The sequence below is a fragment of the Lactuca virosa genome, chromosome 4 (assembly GCF_052849685.1).
Source record: "Lactuca virosa cultivar CGN04683 chromosome 4, Lactuca_virosa_CGN04683_v6, whole genome shotgun sequence".
NCBI lineage: Eukaryota > Viridiplantae > Streptophyta > Magnoliopsida > Asterales > Asteraceae > Lactuca > Lactuca virosa.
Window position 1 is genome coordinate 271,730,038 of NC_136429.1, and position 23,854 is coordinate 271,753,891.

Sequence of the window (23,854 nt, forward strand, 5' to 3'; positions counted from 1 at the left end):
TGGCCCAATTTTCCTAATTGGTCCTAACTCTAAAATTGGGCCTTACCATAAGGTCCATTTCCATATTAGGCCCAAAATACATTTATTCAAAAAGACCAGCAAAGGCCCAAACCATAATGACCCAAAGGTGGCCCAATCCACAACCCAAATTGCAAAAGCCTAACAGAGGGCGTACGCGGGGTGTACTCCTCTGGTAAGATAGGCGTACTCTACCTTGCATTGACCACCATCAGGGTGGTTGACCCAGTACGCTGGGCGTACATAAATTACGTAGGACGTACGCGAGTTTTACCAAAACTCTAATAAGTGCTTAATGGCTTAAGCACTTAAACCCAAATTCCAGATCCATCGACCAAATGTGTCTTAGAACCATAAAGTCTTGAACTTTAAGACTTTGGACGTCCATAAGTCCCTTAATACATGGTCTTAATTCATTAAGACCTTTCTACTACATGCATGGGACACCTTAAGCCATTGGGACATCATTTTTATCACTTAGGACCCTTTATAGGGTCTGAAAGGACAACTTATTTCGTTCAAATCATAACATGCACCAACTTGGGACTTTTGGGACAAGAAATGGTTTCATAAAGCTACTATGACTAGATCTACATCATACACACATAAAGGTTGGAGATTTTTACCTCCTGGAGCTTCTAGAGCACAAAGTAAACTCAGATCTACAAGCTTGCCTCACCTCTCCAACTCCTTGGTGCAATACCTTCTTCTTCAACCACTCAAAACACACACTTTTAGCTTACACACTCAAGAGAGGGGTTAGGGTTTGGTGGAAACGGCTCAAATATATGGAGGCTGAGGTGATGGAGGGTTTTGAGCTCATAAGGACGTTTATATAGCACCCAAACCCTAAATATTAGGGTTTCCATCTGACGTGAGTACGCCCAGCGTACACAAGTGTACGCCCAACGTACTAGGGCGCGCCTAGTACACTCATCGTACCTTATGTACGCTTAGCGTACTCTCTTGATCCCAAAGTTGCAACTTTAACCCTTAAGCTTCTAATGACTTCACTCTTCCAACCCCAGGGACTACCAATGACAAAATAATAATAAAAGAGAGGCTTCGGAAATATATGCAAATCTCGGAATGTTACATAATGTAACCTCTTTCTTATTAAATGAAAGATAGTTTAAAAAATCTATGTTTTATTGTATTTTTATTTAAATTTAATTAAAAATAATAATATAGAAAGATAAGTATCTCATGAGTTTAGTGTTTAAATATGATGATGATATAGCATCCATCACATTAGTGGTTAGTGGTAGGTATACCAGATGGACTTATAAACGGGGTATGAATAACCTACTTTTAAATTACATCATTGTAAGATAGGTAAAAGACTCTTTAATCTACTATGAGTAAATTACACGATTCGTCTCTCGTCCAAGTGTCAAATTGCGCGTTTAGTCTCTATTTTCAAAAATTAACTCGGACCGTCCCTATAATATTTTTTTCTCACACGGACCATCCCTGACGAACATAAAATGACTATTTTACCATTTCTATTTCTTTTTTGATATATTTTTTGATTTGTTTGTTATAACAATTTAAAAGAAAAATAAAGAATAAATAAAAACAAAAAATGGGTCTACCACCATAAACATTTATCCTCTACCCCAACCCCACCCAAAAATGCTTCATCAGTTCATCTTCTAGAGTGATGGGTCGCCGGAAACCACACCTTTCAAATACCACCTGCACAAAAAATGGGGTCGTCGGAAAAATGTATCTTCTCCGGTCATACCATTGTCTTCGCACCTTCGTCGCCGTCTCCACCTGCACATCGTTACCCTCCTACACATACCATCCGGGAACCACCCCTTCGAACACCACCTGCACAACTATTGTGGTCGTCGGAAAATCGAGAGGCAGCAACGATGGAACACCCATATTTTTCGACACAACCACCTCAAACACTCCCTTCTCCCTTTCCCTCTAATGGTGAAACCTTCACCTATCTTCTCACTTTGATTGAAAACAACAGATCGAGAACACTGAAACTCTCATTGGTAGTGGACCGATTCTTTCTCTCTGTATCTCTCATATCCTATGTTAGGAACCTCCGGTGACCATCACTTCAGGTGGCCATATTCTCATCCTCGTCATCATACTGCAACGACCATCAAGAAACCCCTCAAAAGTCAAAGTTTCGACCTCAAAAATCTCTCTTTGATCTCAAAACAACGCTTAGAGAGAAGTCAATGTTGAAGTTTCAGGTATAGGTTCCTTTCCTCAAAGATCTCGTGATTCAAGTATCAGGTTCCTCGATCCAGTGGTGGTAGACAAGATTATGGTTTGATTTTTCATGTTCTTCAACAACAACAAGATTCAGGGTGACCACCTGAGGCATCAATCTGAATCTTGGTTTCTCTCCTGTCACACGTGGGTTATGATTTGCAGCTTTAGGGTTTTGTTAGGTTTGATTTGCATAAATTGGATTTAATTTTTGAGGTGTAGGTTTGATTCATATTTTAGGTTCATCGGTTTAGGGAGGAAATGGGTGGGAGGGGTTCAATGGTAGTTGAAGATGAGCCAGTCGAAAGATGTGTGTGTGTGTGTGTGTGTGATAGATGACAATGTGTATGTTATGGGGCCTACTATCCTTTCATTAAATAAAAATATTTTTTAAAAATTAAAATTAATCAAAAACATTAAAAATAATTGAAAAAGAACTTAAAAGGGGTAATATAGTCATTCTGTGTTGTTAGGGGACTAAACGTGCAACTTTTTAAGATTTAAGGGACAATCTGAGTTAATTTTTGAAAATAAATACTGAACACACTTTTTGACACCTGGACGAGGGACGATTCGTGTAATTTACTCATCTACTTTTAATTACATCATTGTTTTATATGAGACTTGAACTCTCAATCATTAGATGAAGGACAACATGTCAACACCAAATACACCAAATACTGATTAAACTATAAACCCTATTTTGAATTAAACCATAAAAACTTGTCAAACTAGTAAATAACCCTAAGGGTAGTGGGTGTGGTCTCGGCAAGCCCTTCGGCTAAAACACCGGGCCGAGCCTTCGGCATGCCGAGCTCGGCTCGGCAACTCGGTAGATTTGTACCGATTAGAGAGTGATGAGAGAGAGTGAATGGTTTGGAAAAAATGGAGAGAAAATAAGGATTTAATTTTTCTTTTGAAGTTGCATAACAAAGTAAAAAAATTTTAATAGAGAAGACCAAAATTTTTCCATATTTAACATAAAAGGTGCCTAGTGTTTGGTATACTAAAAAAAAGTAAATCATTCTAAATTCTCTCTACGTAAATAGTTTTTAAAATTATAGAATCAACCTAACTTATAAATCTCAATTATTTTTCTAGTTAAATGAAATTTTAATTTAAAAAAAATTGTATATTTGAAGTGTTTATTTTTTTCTAAATTAATTAATTTTTTTTTAAAAAAATATCATGGCAAATGTGGCAACTCATACCATGAAAATGACAAAAATTTGAAGGAGTATGACAAAGGTGATGTAACGTCTATATGGACCGTGACAAGTGTGACACCAAACCCACTAGTCTAAGTATAATTTGCAATTTCTTTTGTTGCGTTGGCAAATGGCAATATGATTCTTATTGTTCAAAAACTGTTTTTCAAATAGTATACACAATGATTACGTACATTTCTACTTATAATTTATTTTTATTGAATTTTGTATACTTCATTAAAATGTGTACGAGTTTTAAACTTTTGAAAAAACAATGCAATGTTAACTATGTTATATACATCTTAACGGCCGTCCGTCGGTCCATTAACGTGAGTCCGTGTAGCCGGCCACGATATTGAGGGAATAATATCGCGATATAATGTCGGCGACGTCCGATATGACGATCACATAAATTATAAATCGGATCTCGAATCTATACGCGAGTATAGAAAGGCGTGATAAGTGAAAGGTTGTCGTGACACGTGTGATGCTTACGGTGGGTTGTTGATTTCATATATCTCATTAAATAAATATGTGGTGGGCCCCACCTCCTAACTTAGCTGGCTTGCATTTATTGGCTTTCTTCATTTCTGCCACTAGGACTCGGCTTCACGTTCGGTGAGAATCGTAATGTACTACCTTAGATGCAGTATGTACAAGTATGACTATTCTTTTTCTTGTTTTACTGTTTTACTTTTTTCTTTAATTTTTATTTTCATAATTAGTTTTATTTATTTACTTTTTTGTCTTTTATAATGAATAGGAATATGTCACTGAAAAAGAAAAAACAAACAAACTTTTATCCTTTTATCATGATTGATTTTCCTTTTCTTTATTTGTTTCCACTTACTCTATTTTTAGAGATACATAAACCATGGAAAACATACATGTCAAGACAAAATTGAAAAGTTTTAATAGTTCAATAACAAATGTGTTTTTTTATAAATAACATTTAATTGCATATTTTATTGCCGTTTGTAATTGAGAAAAAGAAGTTGCGAATGGAATTATTAATTGATTAAGATGCTTAAACAAATGAATGATATGGTTTTTGCATTATTAGAAACAAAAGGGATTACAAGAAATAAAAAAATATACAATAGTACTAGTCAACACCATAAAAATTAATATATACTTATAACTTATGTTTTGCAAAACTGTACAATTTGTAGTTTTTATTGGTTTAATCAGTTTTAATTTTTTGAAAAGTATAAATTGATATCGAGTATGTCCGACAATAAAGTTTTGAAAGATTTAGCTTTTATATTTTAAAAAAGGAAACTTAATTAAAGAAAAAAACCTTGATGACCTTTAAACATCTATTTTAAACAAAAAAAAAGGTTTTTAATATAAGAGTTACTTCAATTATTTTTTGCGAGTTTTTAATAACTTTTAGTTTTTATGTTATTTTACATATTTTAAAGTTTGTAGTCATTTTTGCTAGACATTTCTATATAAATAATGCGATTACTCAATCAATTTTACATTCTGAATTATTTTTCTTTTACGAGATTTTTTTTTGTCAAAAAGCATAGCAAACTTGATTTATTTGTAAGTATAATCAAAACATTATGTCTTGAACATATCGGACTTCCTAACATTACTTAATGCATCTGCTTCTTAATTGGTAAGTGTGACATTCTCATTTTTATGTTCATTTTAAAACTTTTTGTTTACGTTTATTTAAAGCATGGTTTATTTATAAATGTGGAATTTGGTCTCGTAAAAGTATTTCCGAAGAAATGTTTTTCATTGATTTATGAAAAGTTTGAGATGTCATAACTGATACAAAACATAAACATAAACAGGTCTTATAATATCTTAGACTAACAGTCTAATGGGATTTCTCCACAATAATATAGTTAATATGTTTAATTATCAAACAATTAATCCGATTACTCATCCATGTTTTCTTCTTTATTCTTCCGTAAGGATTTATCCTAAGGGTCATCTTAGTCATCGTTGCTGACAGTATTGTTACATGGATTTTTCCGCAATACATATAAGTAGGTTTCATTCTATATAATTCCTAAGGATTCGTCCTAAAGATTATTTTAACCATCGTTGCTGGCAGTACTGTTATAGGGATTTCTCCGTAATACATGTCAGTGGGAAGTAGAGTATATCAAATGGGCACGAAGTCCATCGTTGCCTGTGTTTCTCGGGACTGTCATCAAATAGTCTGGTGGTTATCATCTATACTCTGTTAGATGACTACATCGCTTAGTACCGTAGTACTAGTAGGTTAAGGCCTTTTATTATTATTTTCATCTCCCATCATCCATTTCCCTCTTTATTCTACTCCTCCTTCATTACCCATTATTACCCAACATATTATAGGTAAGAAAATACATATACAGTAAATCGTATAAAAATCATCTTATAATATTTCATCTAACACATAACATTTTTTGCACATAAGCACATATAGCATTCAATTATGTAAATACTTCATATTTATGTGTAAGATGAAAGTAACTATGCACTTACTTGATAAAAGTGGATGCCTTGAAATTTGGGCAGAACTTCGCCTTGGTACTTTATCTTTTCTTCTGACGTGGCCTAGGTTTAATTATCAGTAAGTCTTAGTTTATCATTTCTTACGACTGATAATGGTCTAGATTCCTCACTAATCTCAATGTCTACATCAAAATCTATCAAGTAAGGAACAACCAGGTAGGATCATATCGGGGCGTAGGATCCATTTGGTAAACAAAGTATACTGTTTGGAAATCCCACTTTAAACACCTCACTACATCCAACCTAAACATCATCAACATAAGTAGATCAACCAGTATAATGACTTTGGAATCACTGATAAATCTTAATTATAGGTTCATAATAACGACTATGACTATAATTAAAAGTTACACTTGAATAAAATAAGTGTCGCTTACAAACAGAGTATTCTGATGAAAACCGGGAATTATGCGGGCAAAACTCTGATCCATGAACTTCTATTCACCGGCTACCTAACATCGCAGGGCTTCAAGGGATCTCAGGGCTTCGCCGAAGACTAAAACTAAGGGAAATCTAGAGCTAAAGCAGGGAGAACTCGAGAGAGAAACATAAGGAAGGTGTGAAATTTGAATGAGACACTACAAGGTATTTATAGCCAAAATCGGAGTGCACATCGCGCAAATGGTCGGGGCGCGCCACGCACTTGGTCGGAACGGGTGACGTGGCTCCAGCCATTGCGTGACACGTGTCGCAATCTCATGGATTGTCAGATGTGCGCCGCGCATGTTGTCGTTGCGCGCAGGTGCACGCGAGAATTTATAATTTCTTTAAATTTTCATATCCTCTTCATACGAGCTCCGTTTCGACGCGTTTTATATCCACGCATAGCTATCGACGAGATCTACAACTTCCATTTAGACTCTGTCGGCTATTTTTGATTTTATTTTTAACAGACTTAAACTGTTAAAGTCCGTTAAAAATTCATAACTCCCTCATATGGTATATGTTCTCGTCTGTCTTCATATTGACGGACAGGTATTGATGAGATCTTCAACTCTCGTTTTGATTGATTTTCCAAACAATCGACCGATTTTGATTTCGGTTTCTGAGTCGTATACCGCTACGTTGAAACTTCTAAAAATCATAACTTCCTCTCACGAAGTTAGATTTAGGTGTTCTTTATATGTAAAGAATCATTGTCACATATACTATAACTTTGGTTAAGATTATTTATCCTAAATAATCTTCTATCAAAAAGTCATTTTTATAATATCTTAATTGACTAGCCCGAATCTACGGGTGTTACAGTAAACATAAAATTAAAATGACAAAAAATGAATTACAAGCATTATTTTATTACTTTGTAACATTAAAGCTTTGCTAACATCAAGCGATATAATCACACAACTTGATCAAGAACCGAATTATACTATGACAAGCACATAGACATCCAAAATGTACTAACACACATGGATAACATTAATAATACAAGAGAACATCTTGAATGCGCTTAGAGAACATACCAGCAACAATGACGGGCGCTGGGTCCAACATAATCCCTCCTATGAATTAATTAGAAACTAAAGGAACTATAGGATTTTAAGTGTAGTTATCTTTGATTAAAATTGATAAGTAATTATTCTTTGATTTAAGGGATAAATATACCAACTTTAAGGGAATAATGAGTACAAATAAAACCCTTATCCTTGGGTATTACATGAGCGGACACTTCCTCTCATCTTTCCCTAATTCCTCACGTTTTTAAGAGGAAAATTAGAAGTCCTCATCTCTCATAGGTTTTCTTCGGTTTTATGCTACAAGAAACAAGAATAAGTTGTATCAAGTTGCTACATCGTTTTCTTGGGGTGCGATCACATCATAGGAACTCTGGTTTGGGTTCTAGATCATCCAAACTACATCAACAATAAGGTTTTGATCAAAGGCCTCAAAGTTTTGTGATTTGAACTCTCTTAGTTTATTTGTTTTGCTAAAAGGTTACTAGAACAAGAGGGTTTTGATCAAAGGCTTCAAGGGTATGTGATTTAATCTCTCTTAGTTTTTTTATGTTGCTAAAAGGTTACCAAAAAAAGATTTATGGTGGGATATGATAATTAAGTTTTATTATTCATGTTTCTATTGCTTTGTGCTATAGAGTTCATCATAATCCACAAATTGGTATTAGGACCAATATTCTAGGGTTTTAGCACATTATAAGTGAGTTGTCATAAAATAGTTCTTTATGGGATGTGAATTCATACACATAAAAATTTTGCATTTTGTCCATGTTTTCGAAAAATCATAATAAATTCTATAAAAATCTTTTAAATGCGAGGTCAACGTTATTAGAAAGGTATGAAAGTATAATTTCTTCAACTTTTAAACCTTATAAATTGATTTTGATGTTAAAATGAGCTAACAATGCAATTTGTTTAGGGCTATCAAGCTGAACTAGACAACTTGATATTGTTGCTCATAAAAATCATATAAAATCATTGGAGAATCAAAAAGACATAAGGTCAATGGAATTTGAAAGATATAAGAAAATACTATATTTCATATTTAAAAATTGACGGGTAAATATGAAAGTATGTTGGTAGAAAACATATGCAAACAAAAAAAAAACATCTGTTTATAAAAATAAGAATACTTATGACAAATCAATTATAAAATCAAATAGTTTTGATTTGTTTTTTTTTCTTTTGTGTATATATAAAATATTTAGATGGTTTAGGTATGTAACCCATAAAAATAAATATATATTATATGTTCACATGTTTATGTTAAACTAAATTTTAATGACATCGTAACTTGTAAAAATAGAAAATGTTTATTTTATTTTTTGGACCTCATTATATATTGCCTTACTAGATCCATATGTGTGATGTTTGGGTAGTTGTTTGGGGTTTTAAACTTGTAATTTTTTGCGACTTATGTGTCATTTCATTTATTATTTTGTAATGCAATTTCCTTTTAATTATAGTAAAGATTAGTTAGGAAAATGTATTAGTTTATTTAATGTAATAAATGAAGATCGAATACTACCAAGTGAAGACCATAGTGATTGGAGTCACCCGAAGTTCTACTCAAGACATCAAAAGTTTATGGCGAAACCAAGCATCCTTGTGTGTTGATTGTCCCCATATACGACCTCCTTTTTCTGTATAGTTGATAAAATAAAATTGGAAGCATAATTTTTAAAAGTTACCAAAATTTTGCAAACTAAAATTAGCAATTATAAAACGAAATTTCAAAGTTTAAAAATGATCATTTACCAAAAGAAATAGTTAAAAATGTTTTAACTAAATAAAGAGAATAAAAACTCTATAAAAAAAATGCAAATCACATGCAACCCATAAAAACATATACTTAACTATAGACTTTCAACGTGGGAAAGTGCTTGTAGCCAACGCGTTAGGTTAGACTTTAGTCAACCAGATGTGATACTCGTAATAACTTAAGTGTATCTTGGGCTAGGCATCACATGGTTTTTATATGATCGATTTACCATCCAAGCTTATGATCCATGATATCCTTGCCATCAACAAAGATGATCATGAAAGGGATTAAATATGTCATTGATATAAGTTAATGAATCCTAACCAATCTAGGAGTTTCATAGAGACTAAAATTTCCAAAAAGTATTGTCTACCTAAATAACTTCTTGGTGTGATTACGACATCCCTCTTCACGTATTGAAATGAAATATGGATCTTAAAATTAATTAAATAATTTTGAACTAGATAATTATTATGTAAGAAATATACAAACTAACTAAAATGAAGTTTTGTTTTGAATGATGTTTACAAACGCAAACTCATCCACTACAAATTTTTCAATTGCTATAAATCCTTTGTATGGATAAGCTGACCGGGTTGAACAATCTTAATTGAATTCCTAACTTAAGAATAGTTCTCATGTACGAAAAGAAAGAATGTGCTCGTGGTGAATCTCTTCATGAGGTTCCTCAACCTAATGCATTTGAAGCTACGTGAAGGAGCAAGTGTTAGTGTACATCATATATTGACATATTGGAGCACTTCGGATTTCCATTTAGACGGGAGTTGGCTATAGATATCATCCTCAACTAGCCGCCAAGTTCATGTAGTCAGTTCACACTGATTTTGATATAAACAACTTAGAAAAGGACCATCATGGAATTGAAAGGCATGTTAAAGACAACTTAAACTAACATGGCCAAGCCTAGAAACTCCAACTTTATTACTCCTATATTTTCTATCAAGAAAATAAGTATGAAGAAAAAGAAATCCAATCACCCTTAGGATAAAGGGAAGGATAAGTTGGGGCACCCAAATCTAACCCAACACCATGGGAAAGATAAAGAATGACTATGAGATACTTCAGATGATCCTGATGAGGAAATATGGTTCCACTGCAAGGAATATGAGTAAGAAAGCATAGATTCCCAATATATTTGAAAGAGCTGAATAAGCTACAAGTCAAAGAGTATTGCATAGTCAGATATATGTTCATAATACCATAGGAATATTACTTATAACTCATGAGTATTAGACTCGGGATGCAATACTGACATTTGTAAGAATGTGCAGTGACTAAAGGAAAGTAAGAGGCTAAAATATAGATAAATAGATAGGATCATGGATACCAACCCCTCGTTACTATCTAAGATCAAGAATCAACACATTCTCTCTAGTGTTTTGTCTACGGTCCTATGACCATAATTGTTAATGTATATTGTAACATCCCAAAAATATGATCCAAAATTTTCATTTTTGATTTAATAAAACAATATTCCAAAACATATTCCATACAACTCAAAAGAAAATAAGTGTATCAAACATCATGTCAAATCAGAGTAATATCTCTAAGCAGAAACCATGTGGTGTATGCGATGCAGGCATCTCGAGCTCTTCTGTAACGTCGTAAATTCCAGATACAATTTTTCACTTTTAAAAATATAATTTCATTCATAAACATTATCAATCTCCATGTATCACATATCAAATCCATAAAAATTCATCCCAAGATCACAATGCGTAAAAACTCCACAAGTGTGTACTGATCATGCCGACGCCTTCCCGCGATCCTCACTGGTACCTGAAACACATAACACAAAACACTGTAAGCATAAATGCTTAGTGAGTTCCCCAAAATACCACATATAACACATATTAGCCACTCGAGGCTATAACTCTGTGGACCCACTGGCCCTAACTCTGTGGACCCTCTGGTCCTAACTCTGTGGACCTTCCGGTCCTAACTCTGTAAAGTCTGGAATACACACAGCATAAATCACATAGAAATAATGCAGTGCAACACATCACATACATAGCATACAAGATACTCTGTCACATACTCTACTTACCACTCAATGTAAAGTATAGTGAGAAGACTCACCTCGGATAGCTCGGTAAACCTCGAACTCGGAAATACTGATCTAGCCTTCGCCTAATCACATAAAATAATTACTCTAATTAATATGATTTTCAAGGACTAGGCTAATCCCTCTCTAAGTTCTCTAAGAAGGGTAAAAGACCATTCTACCCCTCCAATGGCTCACAAGTCCAAACATTGACTCAACCCTAAAAGTCAACGAAGTCAACTCTAGTCAACGGTCAAACTTTGACCAGACTCGTCGAGTGCATCCGGGCGACTCGGCGAGTCCACGTGGGTCCTCTGAATCCTTCTAAGCCTCACCTGGCACGTCGAGTCCCTCCTCCGCTCGTTGGGTTTCTCTGCAACGAATCACGGGGCAACCCCAACTCGACTCGTCGAGTCCACTTATGCACTCGGCGAGTTGCTCCCATGACAACCTTCAAATGACCTTCTGAGGTCAGATCTGCTTCGCTAAACTATAGATCTGACCTTCCCATGACCAATAACCACGTAAGGGTTGAATCTTGACTCACATGCAACGCACCCAAGGCTTCTTTTGGTGAAATAACTACTAAAATGGCCACCTAGGCTCATAACTTCAAAGGAATGGCATAAAGCAGAGTGATAGGGGCTCTCTGGACCTCTTAAGGTCCAAATCTAAGAATCATTTCACCTTGGGACCTCACACACTCCAGATTCAAGCTAAATAATGCATAAAGAAACCCTAGATTCAACTAAATCATCAAAAATACGAGAATAAGCACAGATTGATACCTCCAACAGCTTCCTCTGATCAAATGGAAGTAGATCCAAGCTCCCCAACCCGTCTAGCTTGTCCTTCCTCTTTCCTTCTTGCTAAAACACACAAGAAATGGTGAACAATGGCCTCCTTTCTCACTCACAAGACTCACATATGCTCTGGTACTCTCAAGGACGAAGGTAGCCACAAATAAGGGCCATAAGGTCCTTTAAATAGGGTGCAGGCCCGGGGATTTAGGGTTTCCACTTACAGCGCCTACTCGGTGAGTCTACTCTTGGACTCGTCGAGTAGTTCATTAAATTCACGTGGCTACCCGCTTCTACTCGATGAGTTATAGCACCAACTCGTCGAGTAGACCAATTATCAAAATAAATAATTCAAAATAATATACCCGAAAATCCGGATGTTACAATTCTCCCCCACTAGAATCAGACTTCGTCCTCAAAGTCTCGCTCTGCAAACAACTCTAGATGCTGCTCCCGCATCTCCGACTCTGGCTCCTAAGTCAGCTCGGACCCTCTTCGATGTTGCCACTGGACCTGAACCAGGGGCACCTCCTTGTTTCTCAGGACCTTGATCTTTCGATCCATAATCGCAACTGGCCTCTCAACATAATTCAGGCTCGCATTCACCTGAATATCCTCCAACGACACCACCGCCGACTCGTCGGCTATACACTTCCTCAACTGAGACACGTGGAAGGTATCATGAATCTGACCCAACTCCGCAGGTAGCTCCAAACGATATGCTACTATGCCCACTCTGGCAGTCACCCTGAACGGACCAATGTACCGGGGCCCCAGCTTGCCCCTCTTCCTGAATCGGATCACTCCCTTCCAAGGAGATACCTTCAGGAGTACGAAATCTCCGACCTGGAACTCAAGATCGGATCGCCGCCTATCCGCATAACTCTTCTGACGGCACTGGGCTGTCAGTAACCTCTGTCTGACCTGCTGTATCTGATCAGTCGTCTTAAGCACTATCTCAGTGCTACCCATCACTCGCTGCCCTACCTCCCCCCAACAGATGGGAGTCCGACACCTCTTACCATATAAAAGCTCGAAGGGAGGCATACCGATACTCGAATGGTGGCTGTTGATATAAGAAAACTCAGCCAACGACAAATACGTGTCCCAACTTCCTCCAAAGTCCAATACACATGCTCGAAGCATTTCCTCGAGCGTCTGAATCGTCCGCTCACTCTGTCCGTCCGTCCGTCCGTGGGTGGTATGCGGTACTGAAATGCAGCCTCGTACCCAACTCCTCATGGAATTTCTTCCAGAACCTGGAAGTGAATCGCACATCTCGATCTGACACAATCGAGATCGGTACTCCATGCCACGATACCACCTCTCTCACATTCAATTCCGCCAGTCTCTCTGCGGAAGAGCTCTCACTGATGGCAAGGAAATGAGCGATCTTCGTCAGCCGATCAACGATCACCCAAATTGCATCGACACCCCTCACAGTCCTCGGCAATTTGGTGATAAAATCCATGGAAATATGTTCCCACTTCCACTGGGGAACCTCAAGTGGCTGCAACTTGCCATGCGGACGCTGGTGCTCGGCCTTAACCCTGCGACAGGTCAAGCACCTCTCCACGAACCATGCAGCATCCCTCTTCATACAGGGCCACCAATAGTCCCTCTTCAGGTCCAAATACATCTTAGTGGCCCCGGGATGGATCGAGAACCTCGATCTGTGCGCCTCCTCCATCAGAATGGTACGTGCCCCGCCCTCAAATGGCACCCAAATCTGACCCTGAAAGGTCATAAGCCCTCAGCTATCGGCAACGAACTCAGACACCTGCCCGATCACACGCTCCCTCTTGCGGTTCTCCGGCCTCATGGCCTCAACGTGAGCCTCCCGAATGGTGTCCAACACCGGAGTCATCACCGTCAACCTCAAACAAACATCACGTATCGGGGCACTCTCCGCCCTACGACTCAGGGCATCGGCTACAACGTTAGCCTTACCCGGGTGACACAGGATCTCACACTCATAATCCTTTACCACATCCAACCATCTCCTCTGGTGCATATTCAGGTTGGGCTGATCCATCAAATACTTCAAGCTCTTATGATCCGTGTATATGGTACACCGGACCCCATACAGATAGTGACGCCAGATCTTGAGGGAGAACACCACAGCCCCCAACTCCAGATCGTGAGTAGGATACCTCGCCTCATGAGGCTTTAGCTGCCTCGATGCGTATGCTATCTCATGCCCTCTCTGCATCAGCACCGCACCCAATCCCGATATCGACGTGTCACAATACACTACAAAATCCTCCATCCCCTCCGGAAGGGCTAACACCGGGGCTTCGTATAATCTCTGGCGAAGTGTCTTAAAGGAGGCCTGCTGCTCTGGGCCCCAACTAAAAGCCACGCCCTTCCGGGTCAACCTGGTGAGAGGAACAACAATCTTGGAGAAATCTTTAATAAATCTCCTATAATAGCCGGCCAACCCCAGAAAACTCCTGATCTCGGTGGGGGATCTCGGCACCTCCCAACTCATCACCGCCTCAATCTTGGCCGGATCGACCAATATCCCATTCTGGTTAACGAGATGTCCCAGGAACTGGACCTCTCGTAACCAGAAATCACACTTGGAGAATTTGGCGTAAAGCCTCTCCGATCTCAGAACTCCAAGGATCTCTCTCAAATGCTCCTCATGCTGCTCCCTGGATCTCGAATACACCAATATATCATCAATGAACACTATCACCGAACGATCCAACATCGGTCTGCACACCCTGTTCATGAGATCCATGAACGCCGCCGGTTCATTGGTGAGCCCGAAAGGCATCACCACGAACTCGTAATACCCATAACGAGTCCCGAACGCCGTCTTCTGGATATCCTCATCACACACTCTCATCTGATGATACCCAGACCTCAGGTCGATCTTGGAGAACCAAGACGCTCCCTGCAACTGATCGAACAAATCATCGATCCTTTTAACGGTTCTTGACCGTTAACTTGTTCAACTCCCGGTAATCGATGCACATCCGGTATGAACCATCCTTTTTCGTTACAAAAAGGATCGGCGCTCCCCATGGCGAGCTACTCGGCCGAATAAACCCCTTCCCCAACAGCTCCTGAAGCTGTGAGGATAACTCCTGCATCTCTGGTGGCGCAAGGCGATAGGGCGCCTTGGCGATAGGCGCTGCCCCCGGAACTAAATCGATACGGAACTCTACTTGCCTCTCGGGAGGCACACCCGGCAACTCCTCGGGGAAAACATCCGGGAACTCACGCACTATCGGAACCTCATCGACCGATCTTGGCCTTTCCGCATCAAACCTCGTATCCATCACATAAGCCACAAACCCACTACAGCCCTGTTGTAGGCTCTGCCTCGCTCTAGGGTCTCGTATGGTCACCAGCTGTTGCTCGCAGTCGATAACCGCTCCAAATCTGCTCAACTAGTCCATGCCCACGATGACGCAGACATCTCCCATCGCAATCAGGACCAAATCAATCGGAAACTCAACGCCGAAGATCTCGAGTACACATCCTCGAATCATATCAGTGGCATACACCGCTCTCTCGTCAGCTATGGAAACTCACAGAGGTCGACTCAACGCCTCTCGGCGGATACTGATGTGCTGACTAAAGGCTAAAGATACAAAAGATCGACTCGCACCCGAGTCAAATAACACCAAGGCAGGTACATAACTCACAAGAAAAGTACCTACGCATATCATAATATAAGCACGATATCTCAAACTCAAAATAAATACATGAAAGAATACATACCAGCCACGACATCGGGCGCTGCGCGGACCTCCTCCGCTGTCAACTGGAAGGCTCTCCCTCGTGACTTCGGTGCCTCGGCCTTCACCCGCTGACTCTCGGTAGCTCGTATAGTAGCAGGGGCAGATCCATGCGATTCTCCCTGTGCTGACCCCCGCAGCTGCGGACACTCGGCCTTCCGGTGTCCGGTCTGGTTGCAGTGGAAACAGACTGCAAACCCCTTGGGGCAATCCTTGGCTATGTGCCCCTCCTTGCCACACTTGTAGCAAGACCCTGCCCTACAAATCCCCTCATGACCCTTGCCGCACTTGCCACAAGTGCGGCCCTTCTGGTTCCTTGATCTCGAATCGGCGGGCTTAACCCGCTTGGCTGCCGGCTGGGACTGTGCCGGTCACCGATCCCTCCCCTGAGACTCCGCCTCCTCCCTAACCTGAGTCTCAAGCTCTATCTCCCTCTTCCGAGCATTCGCCTGAAGCTCAACAAATGTCCGGTACGACGAGTTCGCCACGAACTCACGGATGTCTCTCCTTAAAATGCTCAAATACCGACTCATGCGTGCCTGCTCGGAAGACACGTGCTCAGAGCAGAACATCGCCCTCTCATGAAACATCCTGGTGATCACAGTAATAGAATCAGTACCCTGCTTGAGGGTCAAGAACTCCTGGGCCAACCGTTCCCTTTCCACCGGGGGAACGTACTCATCACGGAACATAGCGGTGAACCTCTCCCAGGTCAGTACGGCAAGTTCTGCAGAAGAATAGTGCGTTGTCACAAACTTCCACCAGTCCTTCGCTCCCAAGCGAAGCTGGTTCAGCGCGAACCGAACTCTCAGATGCTCCGGGCAAGAACACGTATAGAAGCATCCCTCGATGTCAGAAACCCATCTCATCGCAACAATCGGATCCTGCATCCCATCAAACTCTGGTGGCTTCGTGTTGCTGAATTCCCGGAACAGCAACGCATCACCACCCTGAGGTCTAGCAGCAGCAACAGCTGCGGTAGCTGCAGCGGCTGCAGCCTCAGTAACCGATGCGTACCTCTCATCAAAGGTCTCAATCAATGTGGTCTTAATATACCCAAACATCTCCGGAATCTCTGCGCGGATAGTCGCAGCCACCTCCTTGTGGATCATCTGACGAAGCTCATCGTCACTCACACCGCTGGTCTCTGGTCTTTGGTGTGTCCCAACCATGATGTCTCTGAAATACAACATGAGAAATATCAGAGACTCGCTCGAGCATACTCACACTCGGCAACTCAGCCCTACTTGTTCCTTAGTACCCTAAGGATTCTTACTTGGACTGCGCACTGATCCGATGTCTTCAGTAGTACGGGCCCAACACCGCATCAGTATTCACTCCAAGTCCTCCTCCTAGGATCCCCAATCCCAAGTACTCTATTCTCACTATGCATAGGCTACTCTCTAACAGACCTCTCATAAGCTCCTCGCTGCTATCTACTCACTCTCAAGCATCTTCCAGCAGCAAAACCCCTAGGCTAAGGCATCACGAATCAGGCCACTCTAGTCCTAATAGGAATACCTAGCCTACTCTAGCATGCATAACATATCATATCATATCTCATAACGCATAATATAAGGGTATTTTGGGAAATCACCGTTCGGGCGCTGGCTGATCGTACACACCGCTCTGCTCTGCTCTTTTCAAAACCTTTTATTCCTTTAGGAAAATTTTGTTTTATTTCGAAAAATTTCTCAAATCCTCAGTTTGAGTTCAAATGCGCCCGAAGGTGCATCCGAATCCCTCAAACCAAGGCTCTGATACCAACTTGTAACGTCGTAAATTCCAAAACAATTTTTCACTTTTAAAAATATAATTTCATTCATAAACATTATCAATCTCCATGTATCACATATCAAACCCATAAAAATTCATCCCAAGATCACAATGCGTAAAAACTCCACAAGTGTGTACTGATCATGCCGGCGCCTTCCCGCGATCCTCACTGGTACCTGAAACACATAACACAAAACACTGTAAGCATAAATGCTTAGTGTGTACTGATCGTGCCACATGGTATGTTTGGCGTAAATGCTTAGTGAGTTCCCAAAACTACCCCATACCATACATAATAAATCATATTTTGGGCCCCCGCCCTTCCTCGGGCCCTGCCCGGTATCGAGTCCCACTCGGCTTCGGGCCCAGCTCAGTATACAGATCTGTTATTCTTAGGCCCCGCCTGACATTGGCCCCCTGCCCGCTATACAAATAAGATATATCACACATAATCATGCTAACACATACAATGATCATAAAACAATAACATACGAGTCAGGCATCGCGCCCCGCCCGGCATCGAGCCCCGTCCGGTATACATAGCAGCACATAACACATGCAAGGGTCACACAGACTCCTAGCATCCTAACATAACAAATAAGGTCGGCATTGGTGCCTTAGACCCGCTAACCCAGTGAGGAAACTCACCTCGAATGCGGAATCTCACAGAAGATCCCTAGTCGCTGTCCTGGCGACTCCCCAAGCTATCAGTAAAAAATAACACCCAATTAACACTTGGGTTCCAATCTATATCCAGTAATCCATACTTGGGGTAAAATGACCATTTTACCCTTGACCTAGCTTGATCAAATACTAAGGCCCAAATCCACAATGTAAAAGGCCCAATACAAAATAATCCTCCAAGGCCTACTTATGGCCTAATTTTCCAAACTAGGCCCAAACCCCATATATGGGCCTTACCCTAAAGCCCAATAATTTTCCTTAGTCCAAAAGCTTGATTTTAGATGGCCCATTAAGGCCCAAATCAACAAAGTCCAAAGAAGTGGCCCACCCGAGGCCCATTAAGATGTGAAGCCCAACAGACTGAGTACGCGGGGCGTACTCAGCTGTACGTTAAGCGTACTCGCTGTTTGGCTTGTACGTTGCGCGTACAGACTTGTACGCCCAGCGTACTCATCCATTAAGCCATCTTTTCCATTAAGCCCTTAATGCTTAAGTCCAAAGGTCCAAACCATAGATCTGAGTCCCAAAAAGCATCTAGAACCATAAAGCCACCGACTTGGTGACTTTGCATGCCCCAAAAGATCCTAACTTCGAAATTTAGCATTCTACTTCCATTAGATGAACTCAAACTCATGCATGGAGGATTCTAAGCCATAAAGGTGACAACTTCATGAATCTAGAACCATAAAAACACCAAGAGTGGTAACTCTAAGCTCTTGGAGTGGTATCAACCACTAGATCTCATCAATGGGACCAAAAACGGTCCAAAACTCAAACAAGGAAGATCTAAGATATCATTGATCAATTTCAAATCTTTTTACCTCAGATAAGTTGTAACTAAAGCAAAAGGTCGAGATCCACAAGCTCCTCCTTGGTCCACCACCTTGCACCAAGCTTCTACTTCTTGAATATGGAGGAAAACACATCAAAATGGACACTATAAGCTCAAAATGCAAGAGAGAGGTTTAGGGTTTCGAATATGATGCTTAAGAGTTTTGAGGAGGCTGAGAAATGAGGGTTTCTTAGGCTATAATGATGAATATATAGTGTCCAACCCCGAAATTAGGGTTTTAAAATATGCCACGTTCGCCCCGCATACCTATACGTACGCCCTACGTACGTGTCCAGATGCTCGACTAACCCTCACATGAGTATGCTATGTGTACCATGTGGTATGCCCCGCGTACTCGCTTTGCAGCTTGTACGCCAAACATACCATGTGGCACGCCCCGCGTACAACATAAGGACAAATTTGCAATTTATTAAATACACAAGGGCCATAAATAACATACCAGGACTTTTGACTTGGTTGACTTTTGGTCAATTGGCAAGTTTTAGAAGGTGAACTAAGGGTTTACCTTGTGTAGTTTATTAGGAGGTGTATAGCACTCGTTCATTGGTTGTGATAGATATTAGTCATTGAGTACGTCTGTGAGGTGAGTCTTCTCATTATACTATGTAGGATGCTAGTTGTCTTTTGTGATACTTGCATGGAAGACCATGGGGGTAGCCCATGGCACTTAGATATAATACCTTGGGGTAGCCCATGGCACTTGGACGTAAGACTATGGGGGTAGCCCATTGCATTTCATGGAAAGACCATGAGGTAGCTTATGGCACTTGGATGTAAGACCATGGGGTAGCCCATGACACTTCAGGGAAAAACCATGGGGGTAGCCCATGACACTTCAGGGAAAAACCATGGGGGTAGCCCATGGAAAATGTATGTATGGTATATTGTATTTTAGGGAACTCACTAGGTTTTATGCTTACAGTTTTTGTTTTAAATGTTTTTAGGTACTTCCAGTTCCAAAGGGAAGGGTCCGGCTTGACTGCACTGCATCCCCTGAAGGCTTTTTCGGCATCGATTATTACTATTTTACTATGATTTTTGAGAGATGCATTTTACTATGATTGGTTTTTGAACAAATGAATATATGGATTTGATGGTTTGAAAATGAAAATTTTTACTAGTATTTTTGGGACATTTCAAGTTGGTATCAGAGTCTTGGTTAAAGAGATTCAGGCACACCCTCGGGTATGTCTGAACTCAAACTAAGGAATTGATAAATCTTTTTGTAAGAAAAACAAACTTTCTAAAAAATTTATAAAGAAGGGGGTGTGATGTGTGCAATCAGTCGAACTCAAGTAAGTGATTCCTAAAATATGCATACATTAGTATTATGCATTTATGTGAATTGCATGCTAGAATTGGGCTAAGGATACCTTCAGGAATTGCATGATAGAATTGTCTTATTTGTGTGATGACTTGTAGCTTAGGAGGAATTGGATGTTATGTATTACCTGGAATCTATATTGGCAAAGTTAATTGCTAAGTGTATATTTAAAAATTATATACGTATAGGATCACGTAGCCTTAGAATGATTGATTTAGCCTTATTTCCTGTTCCTTGTGTGATTGTGTATAATTTTCATGCATAAGGAAACCAACGGTATTGGTAGCGGTTCCTAGTATTGCGAAAACAAGTGAGACGAGGTTTCCTAGGAAAGCCTAGGGCGTCTTGTAGCGAGATATGTATGTTGTTTAGCATAGGTCTTATGAGAGTTCCCATAGCGGAGTGACTTATAGGATCTAAGGCGATTCTTGAGGAAAGTACGAATAGGTGTGGAAGGTAGTATTGAGCCCATACTATTGAAAGCACAGGATCCATACTCGAATCAAGAAAAATCACAGAGATCCTAAGGAGCTTGTAGCGTGAGAGCTCCCTCGAGTATGTTCTGGTCATTTACATGTTTTCCTTTCAGTATGGTGGTGAGCACTCGAGGATGAGGTTCTCGTCCAGGTTCTGGTTCAGGCTCTGGTGCTGAGCCGATTAATGATGATACGTGAGTTCATTACCTGAGAGATCACTCGCGGTATTTTGGATGTGACTCGTGTGATGTTTGATACCATCGATTAGGGGATCATGGAGTTATTGAATGATCTCTTAGGGACCTTTCGTCCAAAGATTGTAGATGGTCAGTTTGGGGCACAAAATCTATCTTTTCAGAAGTTTAAGGCTTGCGGGGCCCCAGAGTTCTTCGGGAAGAACTACATTATTTCCAGTAGACGGTGGATTGCATATATGGAGAATGCTCAGCGGATGAGTTTCTGCCCTGATGGATCGAAGGTGAGGTTTGCATCTTGCCTTCCGAGGGATGGAGCTCGTGACTGGTGGGAGGAGGTTGGTCATACCTTGGGAGCTGAGGCCATGACTTGGACTAATTTTGTGCCGAGATTTATAACGGAATTCACACCTACTATTAGGTGCAACAGTTGACGATGGAGTTTCAGGACCTTCACCAGACGATAGAGACTATGGCGGAGATCACCGCCAAGTTCAAGGAGAGGTCTTTATTGGTTCTGTAGTCTGTTGCGGATGAGGAGATGAAGAAGACGATGTATCACGACATGCTTAGGGATAAAATTTGAGAGTTTTCGAGCATGTCGAGCTGCAGGACCTTCGAGGATATGATTGCTAGAGCCCGGGAACGGGAGATTGAGTTGGAGCTTCGGTCGAAGCGCAATCTAGAGCAGGTTCAGACAGCGGTGGGCCCCATGAAGAATCATAAGACTTTTGATTTGCGGTCTAGAGGCCAGCAGGGCAGGAGCTGTTGTGGAGAGTATGGGAAACCGCATGATGGGGCGTGTCGAGTGGGTAGTTCAGGTTGCTACAAGTACGGCAAGACTAACCATTTTAGCAGGGATTGTACTTAGTTATCGAGTCTGATTTTCTTCCATTTCGAATAGACAGGCTACAAAAAGGCTGATTGCCCGAGATTGTCAGGAGGAACAGTAACGACACCCGCTCCAGCCACCTTGAGGATTACTGATGGCCGCCAGCGCAAGGCGGAGGCTCCCGTGGTGAGGAGAAGAGCATTCCAGTTGACAATCGAGGAGGCCCGAGCAGCACCAGATGTGGTTACCGATATGTATCTATTTGTACTCTTTGTTGCTTTCCTTATTTTATGATTATGTTTTATGTGCTCGTGTTCAGGGATGTTTTTAGTGAATGGGTTATCAGCTCTTGTTCTTTTTGATTTGGGTGCTACCCGATCTTTCATATCTCTTGAGCTTAGTAAGAAGTTTGGTGATAACATGAGAGCTTTGGATTACCCACTAGAGGTAGAGATTATACACATCCATATGGTGAGTGCTCTGATTGTTCATCGGGGTTGTATTCTCGAGATGTTCTGGAAGATGTATCTGATTGATCTAGTCCATATTCCTCTGCGAGTGACTAAGATTATTGTGGGCATGGACTGGTTGAGCTAGAATGGAGAAATGATTAATAGTAAGCGTCAGCTGGTGAGAGTTCGAACCTCAAGTGGGGAAGAACTGACTATTCACGGTGATGGCACTCAGTGAGTACCGACTTTTTGCTCAGTTGCAAGGGCTAGGAGATATCTTTAGCATGTATGCTTTGGGTTTATGGCTTATGTTATGGATTCACGAGTTGTGGAGAGGGAGACAGTGGGTGATTTCCCTATCGTTCGAGATTTTCCAGATGTGTTTCCTAAAGACTTACCGGGGGTGCCTCCTGAGAGGCAGGTGGAGGTCCGGATCGATTTAGTTTTGGGTGCGGCTCCGATAGCCACAGTATAGTATCTCCTTGGTTGTTGTCGAGGCCAACAAAATTAATAACCCTAAATCTTTTACACTAAAATAGTGTATAGTGGTAAAGGGGACGAATCCATGGAGATTGGGTCAATTTTATAACTCTATGAAAAATCTCTTTGTAAAAATACTTGTACAATGACAATAAAAGTAAAAATGGGGGTTTTGATCTTTTCAAATACTTGAAAAAAAACTAGGATTAAACTAAGATTTAAATGGACAATTCAACAAAAATAAGAGTTTGATGTAATATCAATAAGGGAAAGATGGTTGACTTAAGGTTTCCTCACTTTGACTTTTGATGAACATATCATTAGAATCCAATGGTGCAATACTTGTTTTAAATCCTTAATTTGGCTATAGTAATCCAAGAAGCTTGAGATTACCTAGACTTTTCTTAGTTTTTGAAATGGTTAGACAAGCTCATAACAATTTCCTTAGTCAAAGTCACAATTTCCATTAAGCATGTAATTAGTGAAAGTCAACTAGCATTAAGAACTAAAAAGTCACCAAATCCAAAAGGAGTCAAATGTTTTCACTACCATGTTGGAGGAAATGTTTTTATGATTGTGTGAAACAAAACTAACACAAAAACCATATGTTGCTACCTAATTTGAGGATCTTTTACTTAATCAAGAAATTAGCCAACTAATCACCACAAACACATTTAAACTCATGAATAAAAACATATAAGTAGTTAGTTATAAGATGTTAAAACATAAAACATTCTTATAAATATTCAAGAACTAGTTCATGGAGTCTTCAACATTCAACAAAAGTTCAAAGGATTCCACAAAAGTCAACCAAGTTTTGTCTAGCCAAGCATGGCTAAACTCAAGAAAACAAAGTAAGAAAAGATTGTACCAAACATTTTACAAGATTAAAGAGAAAAATGATGAAGTTCTTGAGGTTTCTTGGCCTTCAAAAATGCTCCAAAATATCCAGAGAATGCTCCCAAG